Source organism: Triticum urartu, chromosome 2A (genome assembly GCF_056163025.1).
Source record: "Triticum urartu cultivar PI428250 chromosome 2A, HENAU_Tu73, whole genome shotgun sequence".
Classification (NCBI taxonomy): Eukaryota; Viridiplantae; Streptophyta; class Magnoliopsida; order Poales; family Poaceae; genus Triticum; species Triticum urartu.
In genome coordinates this window covers 589308406-589335698 of record NC_141874.1, presented here as the reverse complement: position 1 = coordinate 589335698, position 27293 = coordinate 589308406, and the positions used below count along the sequence as shown (strand labels likewise).

The window sequence follows — 27293 nt, the reverse complement described above, 5'->3', positions numbered from 1 at the left end:
TCATTATACCATTTCGCCTTAAACAGCGAGCTTGGTTTCGAGTTTGTGTCATATCCTTGGTTTCAATAACCTTTTGCTTCATCATTCCTTGGCTTGATGTCATCGCCGACTGATTACATCTTCATGAAATCTCTCAACAATTGTGTCGTGATCATCATCGGCATTCTGAGCTCTTCCATGATGTCAATTGAGTTCATTATGAGAAATACCATCCTTGCCCTCGATGATCTGTGTTATCATCGACCACTTTATTGACTTCCGTCTAGCACAAACTTGCTCGTGTTTCGTGTTATACCTTGAGATCCTTGCTACCCAACATTTTTTCTTTACCTTGGAGTATTACCATCTCATATGTCAAAAATCTTGTGAGAATTGTTCCACCTCTTGAGAATTCTTGACATGAAATACTTCTCACCATGGTTGTTCATTTCTTGGTCCCTGTGTTGTTTCTAACCAGGAAAACCGACAATTTAACTAGGATGTCTGACTTCAAAACTTCTAGCAACCCTATTGCTTTGAAGTTAATGGTCGATAACATTCTTAGACCATTGGTTATCGAATCACCATTATAACATGGATCATGCTACCTAAGCCCATATTTCGGGTGCCCCTTTCAATCAATGACTAACTGTGTATGTTTTCCTTGAGCATTCCTCATTATATCTTTGATCTGAGAAATGTTATCTCCTTGTTCGAATACTGGTGGTAATCCATCTTTGGAAATCATGATTCAGTCGCTGAGTTCATCAGCCACCCCTCATTCTCTCCTTGGTTTAATGATGAACTCTTGTTTTGAAACTCTCTTCCATAGTTCATTTCCTAAGAATCTTACAATGTCATCTCGACAATAGGTGTTGCACCTTCTTCTCACGCATCCTAAGTATGAGGTATCCTGACACCAATCAGATCTGAATCTCGGTCAGATATGATGGTTGGAACATATTTTCAGGAGTTATGACATTGGTCTTCGTATGACCCGGTAAGGTGATGTCATGCCTAGCACACCTGGTCGGAGGACCTATTGTTATAGTTCTTCCTTTTTAGCAAAGTTATCCATTCTTACATAAGGAAATTGTAAAACTTATTCTATAAGTTGTTCCTGATGAATCCTTTGACTATCCAAAGTCCGACCTTGCTTGAAGACCATGTCAATGCTATCTCGAAGCTTGTCTGTGGTACTCTGATTTTCAACGAGTACATTTGAAGCCCAATGCTAAATGTTTCCTGCTCAATTACCTAAACACCACTGTATGGGTAATGTCATGAAATTTCTCTCCCCTTACCTAAAAGAGTTTTCTACACTATAACATGTCATGGATATCGTGCTCTGCCTGATCTTGGGAAGGATATACCCTTGAATTACGTGTTTAAGCACATTTTCCTTTCCATTGTTCTGTTTAATCTGATGATCACCTTTTCCTTTCCATTGTTTTGTTTAACCTTACTAGGTGATCTATATGATCTAAGCAGTAATATCCTCCTGCTTATGTAAACACCTCGGTGTACAATTATGTCAGCGATACCCTGTTACTATTGTTGATGACATTCCGGTAGCCACCGATGGACGAGAACTTTGCCCAATGGTCCGCCTCGTTCAACGAGCAGGAAAATGGTTCTCTTCGTCCCTCGCCCTTGGTATCGACATTGTTGCCGACATAACTTACAAGCAACTCTCTAACATGCCTTACTATCATGACCGTGCAAGATGTCACCGCCCTTCCTACTTTAACCCACATGGTGGGCCCATAACCCACAGTTCCACAGGATCCAAACCTTACTCTCATGTACACCTTGTTGACAAAGTTATCCTTTGCTCTTGGTTTTGTAGGTAATTCAAGAGCCACCTTCCTAGTGCTCTATTCTGGTATCAGACGCAATACTTACTCTCGCTGCTCTGAACCCCTTTCTCACTCTGGTTCAGACTTTGAGCAGCTATCTATCTGCTTGGAACCTCTCGTTGTACCTTCGTACCTTACTCTCGATGTATTTTATATGTTCAACTCGGGAGATAATCTTATGATCATTCATGGGTTAACCCTATATTGTTTCCCTCATAAACATTCTGTCGTAGCCGAGCTGCCCCTTACCTATTCGTAAGTACGTTGGAGTTCCCGAAGGAAGACAACTTCATCATGATACATTGGAATAAAGAATTGAAGACATCAACGAAAGGGATTAACTTCTTCAAGAAGATCCGTTAGAATATCGTAACCAGAACTTTCCCCCTTACTCCCCTCTTAAATCTCGGGACGAGATTTCTTGTAGTGGATAAGAAATGTGACGCCCGGATAATTAGGCTACAGTAATCCCACGTTAATGATGCCACGTCACATGGTTACTGCTGTTAATCTCGCATTATTTCAAAACTGATTCAAATTCAAATTTGAATTTAATTTAAACAATAAAAGTTTCCAAACATTAGAACTAAAATGCTCTAAACGTGCTAAATAATGCATAGGTAATTATGGTGAAGAAACCCCCATTTTTATAAAATCTTTAAATATCCTTAGGTGAATAAAACAGTAGCTAAAACCAATATTTAAATACTTTTATAATTAACAAAATACTAAACTAAATAGTTTTGGGGTAAAACCTTTTGTTCTAGGGGTTTTTAATGTATTACTAAATTAGGGATCATTTAAATATTAGATAAAAACTAAATGAAAAAGAAACTAGAAATAAAACAGAAAAGAGAAATAAATAAAAAGTAAAAAATAAAACAACAGAAAAGGAAACCCCCCTAACCCCTGGGCCAACCGGCCCAGCAGCCGGCCGACCAACCCAAAAGGCCCAACCGGCCGAACCCACCCACACTCCCTCATCCCGAAACCCTAACCCACTACCGCTCTCCCACCCCCCTCCCACGACGCCACACCCCACTCCCCCACTCCCTCGTCTGGACCGGGAGGAGCCCGATCCCATCGCCCCCTCCCGACGCCCGCCGCCGCGGCCACCTCGCTGACGCCGGAGCAACCCCACCGGCTTGCCTCCCCTGCGATGCGCCGTCCCCGTCGACCACCCCGACCTCCGTTGCCCCGTCCCTACTAATCACGGTGAGGCCCCAGTCCTCCTCCTCCCCTGTCCCCGTGCGCACGCACGTGCACTCCCCCGCGCCCACCTCTGCTGCTCGCGCTCCGGCCGCCGCTCATGCTCACCCGCTGTCCGACGTCGTGGCCATCCCCTCCTCCTACTATGGTCATCGCGCCCATGCCCCATTCATCCTTGCTCACCCGCGTGACGCGCCCCTGCATCTGGACGCGCCTGCCCGCGCGGAAGCGCGCGCGCCCCGCGCCCGATACCGCGGCCTCCTCCTGCTTAGGCCTGCTGCCATGGCCACGCATGCCCTGCGCCGCGCGTGCCTACCCCCGCCGCCCCCAGCTCGTCGCGCCGCTGCTCATGCGCCGTCCTACTTCCGTCGCCTCTGCTCGCCTGCGCCGGCACAGCCCGCTGCTGCCCCGCACCCCGGCGCCGCCCCGCTGTGGCCTAGCCACTGCCGCCTCCGGCGGTTGGCCTCGCTGCGCCAATGGCTGGCCCCCTCTGTCGATCTGGGTGAGCGCCGTATCGGGCTGGCGTCCAGCACCCGTCGCCCGTGCCCGTTTGGCCCCTAGGGCCAATGACATGGGGGGCCCACGCCCCCTGAGAATGAAAACAGAGAAATTAAAAATAAATAAATAAATAAATAAGTAAATAAAATTTTTAATTAATTAATCCTATTTAATTAAACTAATTAAACATTAGTCACCTAATTAACTAATTAAAATGATTAATAGGATAATTAGGTTATTGTACCTATGACATGCGAGACCCACACGTCGCGACCCAGTCAACACCTCTGTTCACTGCGGACGTCATCTCGCACTATTCTGGATAATGTTGGAATTAAGTAATTAAATAAATTCTAAAAATGATTTAAAAACTTTAGAAAATCATATAAAATAAACCGTAGCTCGGATGAAAATACTTTGCACATGAAAGTTGCTCAGAACGACGAGACGAATCCGATTACGCATCCCGTTCGTCCGCCACCCATCCCTAGCATAGCGAACACGCAACTTTTCCCCTCCGATTCATCTGTCCAAAAACGCAAAACATCGGGAATACTTTCCCGGATGATTTCCCCCTTCACTGGTACCACCTCATACCGTGTTAGGGCACACCTAGCATCATGCTTTGTCATGTCATGCATCATCATGCATTTGTTTGCATTATATTTATTGTTTCTTCCCCCTCTTCTCTAGCTAGACACCAAGACTGACACCGCTGCAACCCAGTACGACTACGGTGTTGACGACCCCTCTCTCTTGCTAGAGCAACCTGGCAAGCCCCCCCTTGATCACCAGATATTGCCTAATCTCTCTCTACTCCTTGCATTAGAGTAGTGTAACATGTTACTGCTTTCCGTTAATCCTATCTTGATGCATAGCCTGTCCTTGCTACTACTATTGTTACCTTTACCTGCAAACCTAATGCTTAGTATAGGAAGCTAGTGTTCCATCAGTGGCCCTACACTCTTGTCCGTCTTCCATGCTATACTACTGGGTCGTGATCACTTCGGGAGGTGAACACGAGCATATGCTATATACTTTATACTGTTACATTACTTATGATACTGTTCGGAGATGGGGGCTGAAGGGGCAGGTGGCTCCATCATGGTAGAGGTGGGCCTAGGTTCCCGATGCCCCCCGACTATTACTTTTTGGCGGAGCGACAGGGCAGGTTGAGACCACCTTGGAGAGAGGTGGGCCTGGCCCTGGTCGGCGTTAACGGATACTTAACACGCTTAACGAGATCTTGGTATTTGATCTGGGTCTGGCCACTGGCCTATACGCACTAACCATCTACGCGGGGATAGTTATGGGCACTCGACGTCATGGTATCAGCCGAAGCCTTCGTGACGTCAGTGACTGAGCGGCGCGCGCCGGATTGGACCGTAAGCCTGCTCTTGTATTAAGGGGGCTAGTTCTACTTCCGGCCGCGTTCACAACGTGCACGTGTGCAAAGGGCGATGGGCCCAGACCCCTGCGCCATAGGATTTAGACCGGCATGCTGACCTCTCTATTGTGCCTAGGTAGGGCTGCGACGTGTTGATCTTCCGAGGCTGGGCATGACCCAGAAAAGTGTGTCCGGACAAAGGGGATCGAGCGTGTTGGGAAATGTGGTGCACCCCTGCAGGGAAGTTAATCTATTCAAATAGCTGTGATCTTTGGTAACATGATGACTTGGAGTTGTACCTTGACCTTATGACAACTAGAACCGGATACTTAATAAAAGACACCCTTCCAAGTGCCAGATACAACCGGTGATCTCTCTCTCACAGGGCGACGAGGGGAGGATCATCGGTTAGGATTATGCTATGCGATGTTACTTGGTGAACTTACCATCTACTCTCTTCTCCTGCTGCAAGATGGAGGTTACCAGAAGCATAGTCTTCGAAAGGACTAGCTATCCCCCTCTTATTTCGGCATTCTGCAGTTCAGTCCACATATGTTACCCCTTTTCCATTTGATACCAATGCATACATATGTAGTGTAGTTCCTTGCTTGCGAGTACTTTGGATGAGTACTCACGGTTGCTTTGCTCCCCCTTTTCCCCTTTCCTATACCCGATTGTTGCGACTAGTTAATGGAGTCCAGGAGCCAGAGGATCCCGAGGATGACTCTACATGGAGTTCGGCTTTGAGGAGTAGTTAGGAGGTCCCAGGCAGGAGGCCTACTCCTCTTTCGATCTGTATCCCAGTTTGTGCTAGCCTTCTTAAGGTAAACTTGTTTACTTATGTCTGTACTCAGATTTTTGTTGCTTCCGCTGACTCGTCTATGATCGAGCTCTTGTATTCGAGCCCTCGAGGCCCCTGGCTTGTAATATGATGCTTGTATGACTTATTTTATTTGTAGAGTTGTGTTGTGATATCTTCCCGTGAGTCCCTGATCTTGATCGTACACGTTTGCGTGTATGATTAGTGTACGATTGAATCGGGGGCGTCACACCCGAGTGGTTTTTGTCCTAGCCAGGGGCATCTGGTGTCCATAACGGAGCCCGTATATGGTCAAACGGCGCTGACCAAGCGGAACCGTGACGGAAGGGCAAAAACGAAAGAATCCCAAAGTGGCTTGGACAGAACAGGTGAGTTTCTAAAACTAGGGGTAAAACAGATGAGTGGGACACAACTAGGGGCATGAAACTAATTATCCCTTGAATCTTTTGATGATCATACAAAAAATTGCTTCTAGAAATCTTTTAGATTTGGCCGCGGGAGGCACTTTTATGGAAATCACTTTAGGATAAGCTACCAAACTCCTAGATAATATTATGGTTAATTATTCTCAATGGCACACTGAAAGATCTACTAGTAAAAAGGTGCATGCAATAGAAGAAATTAATGTTTTGAGTGGAAAGATGGATGAACTTATGAAATTGTTTGCTAATAAGAGTGTTTCTTCTGATCCTAATGAGATGACTTTGTCTACCTTGATTGAGAATAATAATGAATCTATGGATGTGAATTTTGTTGGTAGGACCAATTTTGGTAACAACGCATTGATACGTCTCCAACGTATCTATAATTTTTGATTGTTCCATGCTATATTATATCCTGTTTTGGACATTATTGGGATTTATTATACACTTTTATATTATTTTTGGGACTAACCTATTAACCGAAGCCCAGCCCAGAATTGTTGTTTTTTGCCTATTTCAGAGTTTCGCAGAAAAAGAATATCAAACGGAGTCCAAACAGAATGAAACCTTCGGGAACGTGATTTTCGGAACGAACATGATCCAGAGGACTTGGACCCTACGTCAAGAAAGCAACCAGGAAGGCACGAGGCAGGGGGGCGCGCCTACCCCCCAGGCGCGCCCTCCACCCTCGTGGGGCCCACGTTGCTCCACCGACGTACTTCTTCCTTGTATATATACCTACGTACCCCCAAACTACCAGATACGGAGCCAAAACCCTAATTCCACCGCCATAACTTTCTGTATCCGTGAGATCCCATCTTGGGGCCTTTTCCGGAGCTCCACCGGAGGGGGCATCGATCACGGAGGGCTTCTACATCAACACCATAGCCTCTCCGATGAAGTGTGAGTAGTTTACTTCAGACCTTCAGGTCCATAGTTATTAGCTAGATGGCTTCTTCTCTCCTTTTGGATCTCAATACAAAGTTCTCCCCCTCTCTTGTGGAGATCTATTCGATGTAATCTTCTTTTGCGGTGTGTTTGTTGAGACCGATGAATTGTGGGCTTATGATCAAGTTTATCTATGAATAATATTTGAATCTTCTCTGAATTCTTTTATGTATGATTGGTTATCTTTGCAAGTCTCTTCGAATTATCAGTTTGGTTTGGCCTACTAGATTGATCTTTCTTGCAATGGGAGAAGTGCTTAGCTTTGGGTTCAATCTTGCGGTGTCCTTTCCCAGTGACAGTAGGGGCAGCAAGGCACGTCTTGTATTGTTGCCATCGAGGATAACAAGATGGGGTTTATATCATATTGCATGAGTTTATCCCTCTACATCATGTCATCTTGCTTAAAGCGTTACTCTGTTCTTTTGAACTTAATACTCTAGATGCATGCTGGTAGCGGTCGATGTGTGGAGTAATAGTAGTAGATGCAGGCAGGAGTCGGTCTACTTGTCTCGGACATGATGCCTATATACATGATCATACCTAGATATTCTCATAACTATGCTCAATTCTGTCAATTGCTCAGTAGTAATTTGTTTACCCACTGTAATACTTATGCTCTCGAGATAAGCCACTAGTGAAACCTATGGCCCCCGGGTCTATTTTCCATCATATTAATCTTCCATCAACAAGGTATTTCTTTTTCCATTTATTTTTGTTTCTTTACTTTGCATCTTTATCATAAAAGTACCAAAAATATTATTTTATCATATCTATCAGATCTCACTTTCGTAAGTGACCGTGAAGGGATTGACAACCCCTTTATTGCGTTGGTTGCGAGGATTTTATTTGTTTGTGTAGGTGCGAGGGACTCGTGCGTGGCCTCCTACTGGATTGATACCTTGGTTCTCAAAAACTGAGGGAAATACTTACGCTACTTTGCTGCATCACCCTTTCCTCTTCAAGGGAAAACCAACGCAGTGCTCAAAAGGTAGCAAGAAGGATTTCTGGCGCCATTGCCGGGGAGTCTACGCAGAAGTCAATATACCAAGTACCCATCACAAACCCTTATCTCCCGCATTACATTATTTGCCTCTCGTTTTCCTCTCCCCCACTTCACCCTTGCCGTTTTATTCGCCCTCTCTCTCCATCCTCCTTTTTGCCCCTTGCACTTTCTGCCGTTATGTCTGAAATTGGGGTAATTATTGTCGATATGGACAATAATAATATCATGGAAAATTCTGATGCTCCTGCTGAAGAACCCCCTATCTTACATACCAAAAAATCTGAATTGGTAGTGGTAATATTATTGGAAAAGGAGTTATCCAAGATTTATTTGCTTGTGCCGGTGCTTTGCCTTCTATGGGTAGTTCTATTCTTCATAGAACTAGTAGTCTTGCGGACGCTATCGCCATGCTTGTAGTTGAACTTGAAAGACAATTTATGCACATGCATCCTTGCATACAAAGGATTTTCCTAGAATTTTCTAATGTTGAGCATTCTTCTGTTAAGTGTGCCGCTACTATCTTTTTGGCTCATGAGTTTAGATTTATAATAAAAGAGGCCAAAGAAATCTTTGCGCATTATAGGGTGGACGCTGGCCGTCCTTCCATAGAGGCTATCCTTTTTGATCAAGAAGAAATAATGTGTTCTCAATCTCTAGACTTTGTTGCTTTCAATGAAAATCTTAGAAAAAGGGTTCCTACCAATGTTGTAGTTGATAGAATTTCTGAACTTAATAATGATTTGGCTATTCGAAATAATGAGCTAGGATATTCTCTCGAGTATAGGCTCACAAAGTTCTGTCAAAAGAATGCTTATAATGATGAATTGGTTGTGCAATACGAAGGGCCAAAGGAAGAACCTATACCTCCTAAAGTTGATCTTGGGGACTTTGGTCCCACTAAATTAGCCCTTTTGATTAGTTTTGCTTGCCTCAAATAAAACTTGCTGCTGAACGTAGAGAATATGAAATAAGTTTTAATGATCTATCCTATTATTATGGAGATACCTAGATCTATCATTGCTTTTATGCCTAGCTAGGGGCGTTAAACGATAGCGCTTGTTGGGAGGCAACCCAATTTTATTTTTATTCCTTCCTTTTTGCTCCTGTTTAGTAATAAATAATTTATCTAGCCTCTGTTTTGGTTGTGTTTTTTGTGTTTAATTAGTGTTTGTGCCAAGTAGAACCGTTGGGAAGACTTGGGGAAAGTCTTTTTAATCTTGCTGTAAAAAACAGAAACTTTAGCGCTCACGAGAATTGCTGCCATTTTTATTTGGAAAGTGATATTTAGTTAATTATTTTTGAAGATCATTAATATATAAATTCCTCACGTCCAGAAATTTATTTTAGAATTTTTGGGGTTCCAGAACTTGCGTTAGCTACAGATTACTACAGACTGTTCTGTTTTTGACAGATTCTGATTTTCGTGTGTTGTTTGCTTATTTTGATGAACCTATGGCTAGTAAAATAGTTTATAAACCATAGAGAAGTTGGAATACAGTAGGTTTAACACAAATATAAATAAAGAATGAGTTCATTACAGTACCTTGAAGTAGTGTTTTGTTTTCTTTCGCTAACGGAGCTCAGGAGATTTTCTACTTTAAGTTTTGTGTTGTGAAGTTTTCAAGTTTTGGGTGAAAGATTTGATGGATTATGGAACAAGGAGTGGCAAGAGACTAAGCTTGGGGATTCCCATGGCACCCCAAGATAATCTAAGGACACCTAAAAGCCCAATCTTGGGGATGCCCCGGAAGGCATCCCCTCTTTCGTCTACTTCCATCGGTAACTTTACTTGGAGCTATATTTTTATTTACCACATGATATGTGTTTTGCTTGGAGCGTCTTGTATTATTTGAGTATTTATTTGTTAGTTTTCCACAATCATCCTTGCTGTACACACCTTTTGAGAGAGACACACATGATTCGGAAATTGTTAGAATACTCTATGTGCTTCACTTATATCTTTTAGGGCACGGTGGTGGATTTGTTTTATAGAAACTATTGTTCTCTCATGCTTCACTTAGATTATTTTGAGAGTCCTACAAAACAGCGTGGTAATTTGCTTTAATTATGTTACTCATTAAAGATTAAAAAAAATCTTATGAGTGTGTTGAATACTATGAGAAGTTTGATATTTGATAATTGTTTTGAGATATGGAGATGGTGATATTAGAGTCGTGCTAGTTGAGTAGTTGTGAATTTGAGAAATGCTTGTGTTGAAGTTTGTGATTCCTATAGCATGCACGTATGGTGAACCGTTATGTAAAGAAGTTGGAGCATGAATTATTTATTGATTGTCTTCCTTATGAGTGGCAGTCGGGGATGAGCGATGGTCTTTTCCTACCAATCTATCCCCCAAGGAGCATGCGCATAGTACTTTGCTTCGATAACTAATAGATTTTTGCAATAAGTGTGTGAGTTCTTTCTGACTAATGTTGAGTCCATGGATTATACGCACTCTCATCCTTCCACCATTGCTAGCCTCTCTAATACCGCGCACCTTTCGCCGGTATCATACACCCACCATATACCTTCCTCAAAACAGCCACCATACCTACCTATCATGGCATTTCCATAGCCATTCTGATATATATTGCCATGTAACTTCCACCGTTCCGTTTACTATGACACGCTCCATAATTGTCATATTGCTTTGCATGATCATGTAGTTGACATTTTAGTTGTGGCAAAGCCACCGTTCATAATTCTTTCGTACAAGTCACTCATGCATCATTGCTATCCCGGCATACCGCCGGAGGCATTCATATAGAGTCATACTTTGTTCTAGTATCGAGTTGTAATAATTGAGTTGTAAATAAATAGAAGTGTGATGATCATCATTCATAGAGTATTGTCCCAAAAAAAAAGATAAAGGCCAAAAAAAGAAGGCCCAAAAAAGTATATAAAAAGGGACAATACTACTATCCTTTTTCCACACTTGTGATTCAAAGTAGCACCATGATCTTCATGACAGAGAGTCTCCTATGTTATCACTTTCATATACTAGTGGGAATTTTTCATTATAGAACTTGGCTTGTATATTCCAATAATGGGCTTCCTCAAAATGCCTTAGGTCTTCGTGAGTAAGCGAGTTGGATGCACACCCACTTAGTTCTTTTTGTTGAGCTTTCATATACTTATAGCTCTAGTGCATCCGTTGCATGGCAATCCCTACTCACTCACATTGATATCTATTAATGGGCATCTCCATAGCCCGTTGATACGCCTAGTTGATGTGAGACTATCTTCTCCCTTTTTGTCTTCTCCACAACCACCATTCTATTCCACATATAGTGCTATCCATGGCTCAAGCTCATGTATTGCGTGAAGATTGAAAAAGTTTGAGAATGCCAAAAGTATGAAACAATTGCTTGGCTTGTCATGGGGGTTGTGCATGATTTAAATACTTTCTGTGGTGAAGATGGAGGATAGCCAGACTATATGATTTTGTAGGGATAACTTTCTTTGGCCATGTTATTTTGAAGAGACATAATTGCTTAGTTAGTATGCTTGAAGTATTATTATTTCTATGTCAATATTAAACTTTTGTCTTGAATCTTTCGGATCTGAATATTCATACCACAATTAAGAGAATTACATTGAAATTATGCCAAGTAGCATTCCACATCAAAAATTCTGTTTTTATCATTTACCTACTCGATGACGAGTAGGAATTAAGCTTGGGGATGCTTGATACGTCTCCAACGTATCTATAATTTTTTATTGTTCCATGCTATATTATATCCTGTTTTGGACATTATTGGGCTTTATTATACACTTTTATATTATTTTTGGGACTAATCTATAAACCGGAGGCCCAGCCCAGAATTGTTGTTTTTTTGCGTATTTCATAGTTTCGCAGAAAAAGAATATCAAACGGAGTCCAAATGGAATGAAACCTTCGGGAATGTGATTTCGGAACGAACATGATCCAGAGGACTTGGACCCTACGTCAAGAAAGCAACCAGGAAGGCATGAGGTAGGGGACGCGCCTACCCCCCCAGGCGTGCCCTCCACCCTCGTGGGGCCCATGTTGCTCCACCGACGTATTTCTTCCTCCTATATATACCTACGTACCCCCAAACTACCAGATACGGAGCCAAAACCCTAATTCCACCGCCGTAACTTTCTGTATCTGCGAGATCCCATCTTGGGGACTTTTCCGGAGCTTCGCCGGAGGGGGCATCGATCACGGAGGGCTTCTACATCAACACCATAGCCTCTCCGATGAAGTGTGAGTAGTTTACTTCAGACCTTCGGGTCCGTAGTTATTAGCTAGGTGGCTTCTTCTCTCTTTTTGGATCTCAATACAAAGTTCTCCCCCTCTCTTGTGGAGATCTATTCAATGTAATCCATTTTTGCTGTGTGTTTGTTGAGACCAATGAATTGTGGCTTTATGATCAAGTTTATCTACGAACAATATTTGAATCTTCTCTGAATTCTTTTCTGTATGATTGGTTATCTTTGCAAGTCTCTTCGAATTATTAGTTTGGTTTGGCCTACTAGATTGATCTTTCTTGCAACGGGAGAAGTGCTTAGCTTTGGGTTCAATCTTGCAGTGTCCTTTCCCAGTGACAGTAGGGGCAGCAAGGCACGTATTGTATTGTTGCCATCAAGGATAGCAAGATGGGGTTTATATCATATTGCATGAGTTTATCCCTCTATAGCATGTCATCTTGCTTAAAGCGTTACTCTATTCTTTTGAACTTAATACTCTAGATGCATGTTGGATAGCGGTCGATGTGTGGAGTAATAGTAGTAGATGCAGGCAGGAGTCGGTCTACTTGTCTCGGACGTGATACCTATATACATGATCATACCTAGATATTCTCATAACCTTGCTCAATTCTGTCAATTGCTCAACAGTAATTTGTTTACCCACCGTAATACTTATGCTCTCGAGAGAAGCCACTAGTGAAACCTGTGGCCCCGGGTCTATTTTCCATCATATTAATCTTCCATCAACTAGCTATTTCTTTTTCCGTTTATTTTGCTTTCTTTACTTTGCATCTTTATCATAAAAATACCAAAAATATTATCTTGTCATATCTATCATATCTCACTTTCGTAAGTGACCGTGAAGGGATTGACAACCCCTTTATTGCGTTGGTTGCGAGGATTTTATTTACTTGTGTAGGTGCGAGGGACTCGTGCGTGGCCTCCTACTGGATTGATACCTTGGTTCTCAAAAACTGAGGGAAATACTTATGCTACTTTGCTGCATCACCCTTTCCTCTTCAAGGGAAAACCAACACAATGCTCAAGAGGTAGCACACGTATAGAGGAAACTTTAATCCTAGGTCTTTTCCTAGTAATTCCTCCAATAATTATGGTAATTCCTACAATAATTCTTTTGGAAATTATAATAAGATGCCCTCTGATTTTGAATCTAATATTAAAGAATTTATTAGTTCACAAAAGAGTTTCAATGCTTTGATTGAAGAAAATTTGTCTAAGATTGATGACTTGGATAGGAACATGGATAGAATTTCTCTTGATGTTGATTCTTTGAAACTTAGATCTATTCCACCTAAGCATGATATCAATGAGTCTCTCAAAGCCCTGAGAATTTCCATTGATGAGTGCAAAGAAAGAACCGCTAGGATGCGTGCTAAAAAAGATTGCTTCATAAAAGTGTGTTCTTCTAGTTTTGATGATAATAAGGATGAAGATCAAAAAGTGATTGATGTGTCTCCTATTAAATCTTTGTTTTGCAATATGAATCTTGATAATTATGGGACTAGAGATGAGTCAACTTTAATTAAAAGGCATCCCAATGATTCAGAGTTTTTAGATCTTGATGCAAAAATTGGTAAAAGTGGGATTGATGAGGTCAAAACTTTACATAGCAATGAACCCACTATTTTTTATTTCAAGTAATTTAATTATGATAATTGTTCTTTAATAGATTGTATTTCCTTGTTGCAATCCGTGCTAAATTCTCCGCATGCTTATAATCAAAATAAAGCTTTTACTAAACATAATGTTGATGCTTTAATACAATCTTAAGAAGAATGTAGCGACCAGACCTCAAACGGTCCAATCTCTGTGCCCAGGTGTCATCCCTGGATCAGTAATGCTAACACCACACAGTACTTGAAGGATTTATAACAGAGTAGCAATCACACACTTATTACATCGAGTGTCTCAAAAGAGAGCTTATTACAATAAATATGGCTTAAGGCCATCTAATAACGATAACAGCGGAAGGCTTGGAAGATAAGTGAGTCCATCAACTCCAACGGCATCACTAAGTATAGAACCACGACCTAAAGGCACCTTGATCGTCATCTGAAAAGTCTGCAACATGAACGTTGTAGCCCGAAACGGGTCAGCACATGGAATATGCTGGCAATGTAACACATAGAGAGCAATGAAGGAATAAGACTATACTATATGCATATTTGGCTGGTGGAAAGCTCTATAGTTACAGTTTTGCGTAAAGCCAATTTTTCCCTACTTCAAAGGAATAAATTTTATCTAACTTTCATGGTATTTGTTAAACATTGAGAATGGTTGACAGCATTCTCAATCCCATTTAAACATCATCATTAAACAAAACCCAACAAAATTAATTTTAGAGTAACATGATGAGATTCACATGATAATCCAGGTACTAGATACTCAAGTTTTCCATAACCGGGGACACGGCTAACCATGATTAGTTTATACACTCTGCAGAGGTTTGCGCACTTTTCCCCACAAGACTCGATCGCCTCCGTTTGATTCCTCGCATTACATGGTGTTTGAGAAACGGATGACCAAGACATAGTCTTTCAGAAGCGCTAGCACCTTACAATCGGGTAGACCGTTACACCTACTTTCCCCTAAATCTGCTAGTCTACCACTTTAAGAGTTCGCACGACTTAATAAACTATGCTAGAGCCCATAGTAGCTTGTGGCTGCACACGAAAGTTTCTAGCATGAATAATCTCATGATCCCTTTGAGCCTGGGTGGCGGTCCAAAATAAAACAGGCAATCACTGGAATACCCAGGTGCCTTAATCCACCCAGATGTGTATTTAAGTTGCCACCTTAGACAAACCATTAATTTCACAATCTCACATCTATCATGGATACACTCACCCAATCCACGTCTACTAGCATAGCATAGCATAATAAGCAACGTAGAAGTAACTCCCAAAGGTTTGATAATAAATAGGTAATAGGTACTACCTCAACTACTTCCCAAACCCACAATTTAATTAGATCCTAATCATGCGATGTCTGAGGATTTATCTAATGCAATAAAACTAGGTAGTAGGAGGTATGATCAAAGTGTTACTTGCCTTGCTGATGATCCAGGAAAGCTAGCGATTCGAAGTAGCAAGCGGCGCACTCCGGGTACTCTATCGCAAACAAACACGCATACAATAAGTAATCAACTAATGCACGGGTAAAACTCAAATAAGAGATCTAACTAGAAAGTTCAACTTAAGAACTCCGGTTGGCAAAAAGAATCAAAACGAACGAAGCAACGAAAGACAAACGGCAAAAGAAACAGGCTTCGTTTACTATTCTGGATCTAGGGCAATTTTTACAGATGCAAAACTTGTTTGAGTTGGTTAAAAGGAAAGAGGGTTTCAAGACGAAACTCCAGGTGCTTGAATCGCCTGATTCCGATAAATGAGCGAAAAGTTATACTAGAACGAAAAACGGATCAGGAATCATGATCAGAAAAATCGCGGATTTAATTCGAGAAAAAGAAAACGACGAACAGATTAACGAACGGACGTTCGTTAACTGGATCTAAACGATGAACGCATTTTTTAAAACGAACGGACGAGCGAATGCTCGCTAAATAAATAAACCGGAAAACCGACAGAAAACCGATTGGTTTTTCGAGAAAAACCGGTGGCAGCGAGGTCAACCTTCGGCGGCGGCGGATCCGGCGGGCGGCGGCTCCGGCGTCGGCGGCGGGCGGCGGGCTAGGGCGGCGGGGTTGGCGGCGGGCTAGGGCGGCGGGGTTGGCGGCGGCTAGGGTTTAGGGGTCCGGCTGGGCCTCCCCGGCTATATAAAGTCGGCCGAGCCAAGTGTCAAGGTCGGACACGGCCCGGTAGGTCGGTTGCGTTTTTTTTAAAATAGTTACGCTCAGAAAAAAAGGAATACTAAACAGACTCTAAAAATCCCGAAATAAATTTTCCCCGACTTCTAAAATCAAGCCGCACAGGGTGAACATTTATTTGGGGCCTAAATGCAATTTTGAAAAACGCATTTTTCCTAAGTTCAAATAAAATAGCAAATAAATACCAAATAAAATATTATTTGATTTTTTATTAAATCCTCAATATTTCTTTATTTTGGGAAAGTCATTTTATTCCCCCTCTCATATTTTTGTAATATAAATAAGTGAAGATAAAATAAATAAAATCAAATGATCCTATTTTCAAAATTTGAGAAAACTCAAATATGAAAATAACGAAATCCCCAACTCTCTCCGATGGTCCTTGAGTTGCGTAGAATTTAATAGGATCAGCCAAAATGCAATAAAATATGTTATGCAATGATGATCTAGTGTATAACATTCCAAATTGAAAATTTGAGATGTTACAAACCTACCCCCCTTAAGATGAATCTCGCCCTCGAGATTCGGGTTAGCTAGAAAATAGGTGAGGGTGGTCCTTTAGCAATTCTTCCTCTCGCTCACAGGTGGCTTCATCCTCCGTGTGATGGCTCCACTGAACTTTGCAAAACTTAATAACCTTGCTGCGGGTGACTCGACTGGCATAATCAAGAATCTTAACTGGTTTCTCCTCATAGGTCAAATCACTGTCCAACTGAATCGCTTCCAGCGGCACTGTGTCTCTCAGCGGTATATCAGCCATCTCGGTGTGGCACTTCTTCATATGGGAAACGTGGAACACGTCCTGAACTCCTGACAATCCTTTGGGTAACTCCAACTTGTAGGCTACTTCTCCCATACGTTCCAAAACTTTGTATGGTCCTACAAAACGTGGTGCTAACTTTCCCTTAACTCCAAAGCGCTTAACTCCTCGAAGTGGAGATACTCGAAGATAAACTCAGTCTCCAACTTCATAAACTGTCTCCTTGCGTTTAAAATCTGCATAGCTCTTCTGCCTGGATTGGGCTACCTTGAGCCTATCGCGAATCAATTTCACTTTCTGTTTAGAATCCTTAATCAGATCCGATCCAAACAACTGGCGGTCTCCAACTTCATCCCACGACAATGGGGTCCTGCACCTCCTTCCGTAGAAGGCTTCGAAAGGGGCCATCTTCAAACTAGATTGATAACTGTTGTTATAAGAGAACTCTGCATATGGCAAATTCTCGTCCCAACTAGATTCGTAATCTAGCGCACAAGCTCTCAGCATATCCTCCAAAATCCGATTGACTCTCTCGGTCTGTCCATCTATCTGCGGATGGAAAGTTGTACTGAACTCTAGCCTGGTACCCAAAGTTTCATGCAACTGATTCCAGAACTTTGAGGCAAACTGGGTTCCTCTATCTGATACAATGCTCCTTGGAACTCCGTGCAGACATACGATCCTGGTCATGTATATCTTTGCCAACTTGGCACTAGTGTAGGTAGTCATCACTTGGATGAAATGAGCTACCTTTGTCAAACGATCGACTACAACCCAAATCGAGTCATAGCCTGAACGAGTTCTGGCCAATCCTGTGATAAAATCCATGCCTAACTTATCCCACTTCCATTCGGGTATTGGCAATGGCTGTAGCAATCCTGCTGGCTTCTGATGCTCTGCCTTTACTCTCTGACATACATCACAAACTGCTACATAATCCGCAATATCCTTCTTCATTCCTGTTCACCAAAAGGTATCCTTCAAATCCAAATACATCTTTGCATTTCCTGGGTGAATCAAATATGGTGAATCATGGGCCTCCTGCAGAATTAACTTCCTGATCTCCGGGTCATTGGGCACATAAACACGGTCTTCAAACCATAAGGTATCGTGCTCATCCTCACGAAATCCTTTAGCTTTTCCTTTGCTCATTTTCTCTTTAATAGAAGCAATCTCCTTGTCAGTCTTCTAGGCTTCTCAGATCTTATCCATCAAAGTAGACTGAATCTTCAATGCTGCTACATAGCCTCTCGGGACTATCTCCAAACATAGCTCACGAAGATTTTCGGCTAACTCTCTTGGTAAATCTCCCGTTTTTAAGGTGTTGACATGACTTTTACGGCTCAACGCGTCGGCTACTACGTTAGCCTTTCCGGGGTGATAATGCAATCTCATATCATAATCCTTGATGAGCTCCAATCATCTCCTTTGCCTGAGATTTAACTCCTTCTGTGTGAAAATATACTTCAAACTCTTGTGATCTGTGTACACCTCACAATGATTTCCAATGAGGAAGTGTCTCCAAGTCTTCAATGCATGCACTACGGCTACTAACTCCAAATCATGCGTAGCATAATTTAACTCATGAGGCTTAAGCTATCGAGAGGCATACGAAACAACTCTTCCTTCCTGCATAAGCACTGCTCCAAGTCCTCGACGTGAAGCGTCGCAATACACCTCATAATCCTTGGTCTGATCTGGCAAAATCAACACAGGTGATGTAACCAAACGTTTCTTCAACTCCTGGAAACTGGCCTCACATTCCTTAGTCCATATGAACTTGGTATCCTTCTTCAACAACTCCGTCATAGGCTTCGCAATCTTCGAGAAATTTTCAATGAACCTCCGGTAGTATCCTGCGAGTCTAAGAAAACTTCGGATCTCTCCAACTATTGTTGGTGCTTCCCAATTTTTCATAGTGTCAACCTTGGTGGGATCTACTGCTATACCCTCTCCGGATATAACATGTCCAAGAAATCCAACTTCCTTCAACCAAAACTCACATTTGCTAAACTTGGCATATAACTGATGTTCTCTGAGCTTACCAAGTACCAAACGCAAATGCTCCTTATGCTCCTCTTCATTTTTCGAGTAAACCAGAATATCATCAATGAACACTACGACGAACTTATCCAAAAACTCCATAAACACTTTGTTCATCATGTTCATAAAATATGCAGGGGCGTTAGTCAGACCAAATGACATAACGGTATACTCGTACATCCCATACCTGGTGGTAAAAGTCGTCTTAGGTATATCCTGTTCTCGAATCTTCAACTGATGGTATCCTGATCGCTGATCGATCTTGGAAAATACATTAGCTCCTTGTAATCGATCAAACAGATCATTGACCATCGGTAGTGGGTACTTGTTCTTGATGGTTACTTCATTCAATCCTCGATAATCAACAACCATTCTTAACGATCCATCCTTCTTCTCCATAGAAGTACTGGCGATCCCAAGGCGAAGAACTTGGGCGAATATATCCTTTATCCAGTAACTCCTTAATATGCTTCTTAATCTCCACCAATCCTTTGCGGGCATCCTATATGGTCTCTTAGATATTGGTCATGTGCCTGGCAAAAGCTCAATCAAAAACTCAATATCTCTATCCGGTGGCATGCCTGGCAACTCTTCTGGAAATACATGAGGGAAATCCTTCACTACTGGTACTTCCTCCTGCACAACTCCTGTTAGACAATTTACTTGAGTCCTCTTCGACACATGCCGGGATACATACTTGATCCTTCTCCCTTCTGGGGTGGTAAGCAAAATCGACTTACTGGCGCAATCGATGTTTCCTCCATACATCGACAGCCAATCCATACCCAGAATTACATCCAAACCTTGTGATTCCAAAATGATCAAATCCGAGGGAAACACATGCCTACCTATACTCAATGGCACTTGAAAACATCCCTGGCTAGCCGTATACTCCGCTCCTGGTGAGCTTACTATCATAGGTGTTCTAAGAACTTTGGTGGGCAGGTTATACTTATCCACAAATTCCCTTGATATGTATGAATGCGATGCACCAGTATCGAAAAGAACGAGTGCAGTAAATGACTTAACCAAAAACTTACCGATTACTGCATTCGGCTGCTCTTACACCTCCTCCACGTTAAAGTGGTTCATCTGTCCCCTGTTGAAAGGGTTCGGCTTCTTCCCAGAGCTTCCATTGCCATTTCCATTCTGGGATTCAGGACATTCATTGGCATAATGTTCGGTCTTCTGGCACTTAAAGCAAGTGACTTGGCTCAGGTCTCTCTTGGCTGGGGTTGATGGGTTGGTGCGGTTCTGGCCATTGCTTCCTCCATTCCCATTACCATTCTTGGTGCCATTGTGATTGTGCGAGCTACCTCCTCCATGGGTATGATGAAAATGTCCTCCTGTTCTAGGGGTAAAACGTGGCTTCTGCTGAGCTCCTGAATTGTACTTCCCTTGTCCATACTTCCTCTTGCGATTCTCAATCTACTACTACTTCCCTTCAATCATAAGAGCACGATCTACCAACTCCTGGTAGTTGTTGAAGGTTGCTACCATCAACTGCATGCTCAACTCATCATTCAGTCCTTCCAGAAACTTCTCCTGCTTAACTGCATCCGTAGCAACGTCATCTGGGGCATAACATGCTAAGTTACTAAAGTCCTCCACATACTGGCCAACTGTCCTTCCTCCTTGGCGCAAGTTGCGAAACTCTCGCTTCTTCATGGCCATAGCTCCAGCTGAAACATGGGCAGTACGGAAAGCCTACTGAAACTGGTCCCACGTGATAGTGTCGACAAGGAAAGTGGCTGTGAAATTCTCCCACCATGATGCTGCGGGTCCTTCAAGCTGATGTGCGGCAAACTTCACCTTTTCCGCATCTGTGCATCCTACGGTGGTCAACTCCCTTGCTGTCTTGTGGAGCCTATCATCTGCTACTATCGGCTCGGTGCTACTGGAAAACACCGGTGGATTCAGCCTAAGAAAACGGGCTAAGTGATCAACAGGTGGTGGTGGTGGTGGTGGGTTGTTGTTGTTCCCCTGATTCTGATTCTGGACTAGCAACTGCATCAATGTGTTCTGCTGCTGGATCAACTGGGTGAGCTCCGGTGGAAAGGTAAATCCGGGGTCACGTCTCGGGGGCATCTGAGGGTTTTAGAAAGGATGAGATTTAAGAATAGAGAGGGGTCTAGAGAGAAAACACTACCCATATGCACATGAGGCAAAAGCAAAACAATTCACTTCATTCAATCAATCAAACAAGGGCATACAATCGATCTATCTATCGCAAAAGTGCTCGAACTACTATATTTACATGGTGGACTACTACTACTGATGAGGTGGTCTACTAGAAATATTCTTCGGTTGCAGACTCCATGATATCTGCTACAGCTTCATCAACATAGTCATCATTGCTATCATCTGGATCCGAGTCGGTGTCGTCGATGATGATGTAGTCTTCCGGGCGAATCTCCTTGGGTTCTTCGTCTTCTTCTACTGGTGTAGGGCCTCCCATAAATATTCCAATCTTCTTGATCAGGTTGTCATTCTTCTCCACTAATACTTCGATTTCCTCTTCATAATCTTCATGTGTAGCCTTGAGTTCTTCCTCCAGTTCCTTGATTCTAGTCTTTACCTTCTTCAGATCTATCATGTCAGCGCACATCTGGTTCTCCTGACGTCGAATGTGCTGGTTTAACTCCTGGATAAAAGCTGCAATTGATCTATCTTTCTTGGTGCTGATCATCTCCCAGTGCTCATCTCGGCGCCCACAAATCTAGTAGATAGTATCCTTGAGATCATTGCGGGAAACTTCTCCAATGCGTCCCATGGCGATGTGAGCTGCCATGCTCTTTCCTAGATTCCAAGTTGGTGCATCAAAACAAAACTCTATGGACTCAGCGACTGGCATGAACGTCCTTCCTGGAACTTGAACTTGAATCATCCAGCGCTCTTCTTCAGGTAAAGTGGCGTTGTAGGTTTCGGTGAAGCTTGGTACTCCTATGTTCAGGTATCTAGTGACTTCCTTCAAGTGATGTCCAAAGGGTGTATCTTCATCCGGTTGCGTGAACTTGTTCCTTGCATCCGCCATCCTAAAAGAGTAGAAAAGATGAGAAGTCAGAATGAGAAGTGAGTGAGTAGTGATCTAGGGATTTAGCTTAGTGGTCGTGTCCTACAGTCAGCGTGTGCTCTGATACCATCTTGTAGCGACCAGACATCAAACGGTCCAATCTCTGTGCTCAGGTGTCATCCCTGGATCAGTAATGCTGACACCACACAGTACTTGAAGGATTTATAACAGAGTAGCAATCACACACTTATTACACCGAGTGTCTCAAAAGAGAGCTTATTACAATAAATATGGCTTAAGGCCATCTAATAATGATAACAACGGAAGGCTCGGAAGATAAGTGAGTCCATCAACTCCAACGGCATCACTGAGTATAGAACCACAACCTAAAGGCACCTTAATCGTCATCTGAAAAGTCTGCAACATGAACGTTGCAACCCGAAACGGGTCAGCACATGGAATATGCTGGCAATGTAACACATAGAGAGCAATGAAGGAATAAGACTATACTATATGCATATTTGGTTGGTGGAAAGCTCTATGGTTACAGTTTTGCGTAAAGCCAATTTTTCCCTACTGCAAAGGAATAAATTTTATTTAACTATCATGGTAGTTGTTAAACATTGAGAATGGTTGACAGCATTCTCAATCCCATTTAAACATCATCATTAAACAAAACCCAACAAATTAATTTTAGAGTAACATGATGAGATTCACATGATAATCCAGGTACTAGATACTCAAGGTGTCCATAACCGAGGACACGGCTAACCATGATTAGTTTATACACTCTGCAGAGGTTTGCGCACTTTTCCCCATAAGACTCGATCACCTCCGTTTGATTTCTCGCACTACATGGTGTTTGAGAAACGGATGACCGAGACATAGTCTTTCAGAAGCGCTAGCACCTTACGATCGGGTACACCGTTACACCTACTTTCCCCTACATCTGCTAGTCTACCACTGTAAGAGTTCGCACGACTTAATCAAATATGCTAGAGCCCATAGTAGCTTGTGGCTGCACACGGAAGTTTCTAGCATGAATAATCTCATGATCCCTTTGAGCCTGGGTGGCGGTCCAAAAGAAAACAGGCAATCACTGGAATACCCAGGTGCCTCAATCCACCCAGATGTGTATTTAAGTTGCCACCTTAGATAAACCATTAATTTAACAATCTCACATCTGTCATGGATACACTCACCCAATCCACGTCTACTAGCATAGCATAGCATAATAAGCAACGTAGAAGTAACTCCCAAAGGTTTGATAATAAACAGGTAATAGGTACTACCTCAACTACTTCCCAAACCCACAATTTAATTAGATCCTAATCATGCAATGTGTGAGGATTGATCTAGTGTAATAAAACTGGGTAGTAGGAGGTATGATCAAAGTGTTACTTGCCTTGCTGATGATCCGGGAAACCTAGCGATTTGAAGTAGCAAGCGGCGCACTCCGGGTACTCTATCGCAAACAAACAAGCATACACTAAGTACTCAACTAATGCACAGGTAAAACTCAAATAAGAGATCTAACCAGAAAGTTCAACTTAAGAACTCCGGTTGGCAAAAATAATCAAAACGAACGAAGCAACGAAAGACAAACGGCAAAAGAAACAGGCTTCGTTTACTATTCTGGATCTAGGGCAATTTTTACAGATGCAAAAACTTGTTTGAGTTGGTTAAACGAAAAGAGGGTTTTGAGACGAAACTCCAGGCGATTGAATCGCCTGATTCCGATAAATGAGCGAAAAGTTATACTAGAACGAAAAACGGATCAGGAATCGCGATCAGAAAAATCGCGGATTTAATCCGAGAAAAAGAAAATGACGAACAAATTAATGAACGGACGTTCGTTAACTGGATCTAAACAATGAACGCATTCGTTAAAACGAACGGACGAGCGAACACTCGCTAAATAAATAAACTGGAAAACCGATCGGTTTTTCGAGAAAAACCGGCGGCGGCGAGTTCAACCTTCGGGGGCGGCGGATCCGGTGGGCGGCGGCTCCAGCATCGGCGGCAGCTCCAGCGTCGGCGGCGGCGGGCGGCGGCGGTGGGCTTGGGTGGCGGGGTTGGCGGCGGCTAGGGTTTGGGGGTCCGGCTGGGCCTCCCCGGCTATATAAAGTCGGCCGGGCCAAGTGTCCAGGTCGGACACGGCCCGGTAGGTCGGTTGCGTTTTTTTAAATAGTTACGCTCAGAAAAAAACAAAAGGAATACTAAACGGACTCCAAAAATCCCGAAATAAATTTTCCCCGGCTTCTAAAATCAAGCCGCACAGGATGAACATTTATTTGGGACCTATGCAATTATGAAAAACACGCATTTTTCCTAAATTCAAATAAAATAGCAAATAAATCCCAAATAAAATCTTATTTTATTTTTTTATTAAATCCTCAATATTTCTTTATTTTGTGAAATTCATTTTATTCCCTCTCTCATATTTTTGTAATAGAAATAAGTGAAGATAAAATAAATAAAATCAAATGATCCTATTTCCAAAATTTGAGAAAACTCAAATATGAAAATAACGAAATCGCCAACTCTCTCCGAGGGTCCTTGAGTTGCGTAGAATTTTCTAGGATCAGCCAAAATGCAATAAAATATGTTATGCAATGATGACCTAGTGTACAACATTCCAAATTGAAAATTTGAGATGTTACAAAGAAAAACTTGAATTGGAAGTTTCTATCCCTAGAAACTTTATGATGAGTGGGAACCTACTATTAAAATTAAAATTAAAAATCATGAATGCTATGCTTTATGTGATTTGGGTGCTAGCGTTTCCATGATTCCAAAAACTTTGTGTGATGTGTTAGGTTTCCGTGAATTTGATGATTGTTCTTTAAATTTGCATCTTGCGGATTCCACTATTAATAATCCTATGGGAAGGATTAATGATGTTCTTATTGTTTCAAATAGGAATTATGTGCCCGTATATTTCATTGTTCTTGATATAGATTGCAATCTTACATGTCCTATTATTCTTGGTAGACCTTTCCTTAGAACGATTGGTGCAATTATTGATATGAAGGAAGGGAATATTAGATTCCAATTTCCATTAAGGAAAGGCATGGAACACTTTCCTAGAAATAAAATTAAATTACCTTATGAATCTATTATGAGAGCTACCTATGGATTGCATACCAAATATGATAATACCTAGATCTATCCTTGCTTTTATGCCTAGCTAGGGGCATTAAACGATAGCGCTTGTTGGGAGGCAACCCAATTTTATTTTTGTTCCTTGATTTTTGGTTCTGTTTAGTAATAAATAATTCATCTAGCCTCTGTTTATATGTGGTTTTATGTTTCTAATTAGTGTTTGTGCTAAGTAGAACCTTTGGGAAGACTTGGGGAAAGTCTTTGCGATCTTGCTGTAAAAAAACAGAAACTTTAGCGCTCACGAGATTTGCTGCCATTTTTTACTGGAGAGTGAGATTTGGTTGATTATTTTTGAAGATTATTAATATATAAATTCCTCACGTCCAGAAATTTATTTTAGATTTTTTTGGGGTTGCAGAAGTATTCGAAACCTACAGATTACTATAGACTGTTCTGTTTTTGACAGATTCTGTTTTTCGTGCGCTGTTTGCTTATTTTGATGAATCTATGGCTAGTATCGGAGGTTATGAACCATAGAGAAGTTGGAATACAGTAGGTTTAACCCCAAAATAAATAAAGAATTATTTCATTATAGTACCTTAAGTGGTGGTTTGTTTTGTTATACTAACGGAGCTCATGAGATTTTCTGTTTATGTTTTGTGTTGTGAAGTTTTCAAGTTTTGGGTAAAGATTTGATGGATTATGGAATAAGGAGTGGCAAGAGCCTAAGCTTGGGGATGCCCAAGGAACCCCAAGGTAAAATTCAAGGACAACCAAAAGCCTATGGTTGGGGATGCCCCAGAAGGCATCCCCTCTTTTGTCTTCTTCTATCGGTAACTTTACTTGAGGTTATATTTTTATTCACCTCATGATATGTGTTTTTCTTGGAGCGTCTTGTATGATTTGAGTCTTTGATTTTTATTTTACCACAATCATCCTTGCTGTACACACCTTTTGGGAGAGACACACATGAATTGGAATTTATTAGAATACTCTATGTGCTTCACTTATATCTTTTGAGCTAAATAATTTTGCTCTAGTGCGTCACTTATATCTTTTAGAGCACGGCGGTGGTTTTATTTTATAGAAATTATTGATATCTCATGCTTCACTTATATTATTTTGAGAGTCCTTTAGAAAAGCATGGCAATTTGCTTTGGTTATAAAATTAGTCCTAATATGATAGGCATCCAAGATGGGTATAATAAAAACTATCATAAAAAGTGCATTGAATACTATGAGAAGTTTGATACTTGATGATTGTTTTGAGATATGAAGATGGTGATATTAGAGTCATGCTAGTTGAGTAGTTGTGAATTTGAGAAATACTTGTTCTAAAGTTTGTGATTCCCGTAGCATGCACGTATGGTGAACCTTTATGTGATGAAGTCGGAGCATGATTTATTTATTGATTGTCTTCCTTATGAGTGGCGGTCGGGGACGAGCGATGGTCTTTTCCTACCAATCTATCCCCCTAGGAGCATGCGTGTAGTACTTTGTTTCGATAACTAATAAATTTTAGCAATAAGTATGTGAGTTCTTTATGACTAATGTTGAGTTCATGGATTATACGCACTCTCACCCTTCCACCATTGCTAGCCTCTCTAGTACCGCGCAACTTTCGCCGGTACCATAAACCCATGATATACCTTCCTCAAAACAGCCACCATACCTGCGTATTATGGCATTTCCATAGCCATTCCAAGATATATTGCCATGCAACTTTCCACCGTTCCGTTTGTTATGACACGCTTCATCATTGTCATATTGCATCGCATGATCATGCGGTTGACATAGTATTTGTGGCAAAGCCACCATTCATAATTCTTTCATACATGTCACTCATGAGTCATTGCACATCCCGGTACACCGCCGGAGGCATTCACATAGAGTCATATTTTGTTCTAAGAATTGAGTTGTAATTTTTGAGTTGTAAGTAAATAAAGTGTGATGATCATCATTATTAGAGCTTTGTCCCATGTGAGGAAAGGATGATGGAGACTCTGATTCCCCCACAAGTCGGGATGAGACTCCGGACGAAAAAAATAAAAAAAGGAAGAAAAAAAAGGGGCCATAAAAAGGCCCAAACAAAAAATTAAAAATGAGAGAAAAAGAAAGAAGGGACAATGTTACTATCCTTTTACCACACTTGTGCTTGAAAGTAGCACCATGATCTTCATGATAG

General features: G+C 41.8%; 1 long non-coding RNA gene across 1 annotated transcript; it reads left to right on the top strand.

Moving 5' to 3' along the window:
• Positions 1-2726: 2726 nt before the first annotated feature.
• LOC147986091 (uncharacterized) lies at positions 2727-5904 on the top strand. The gene is made up of 2 exons (XR_015615176.1): positions 2727-3053; positions 5620-5904. It is a non-coding gene; the product is annotated as an uncharacterized LOC147986091 (long non-coding RNA).
• Positions 5905-27293: the final 21389 nt, after the last annotated feature.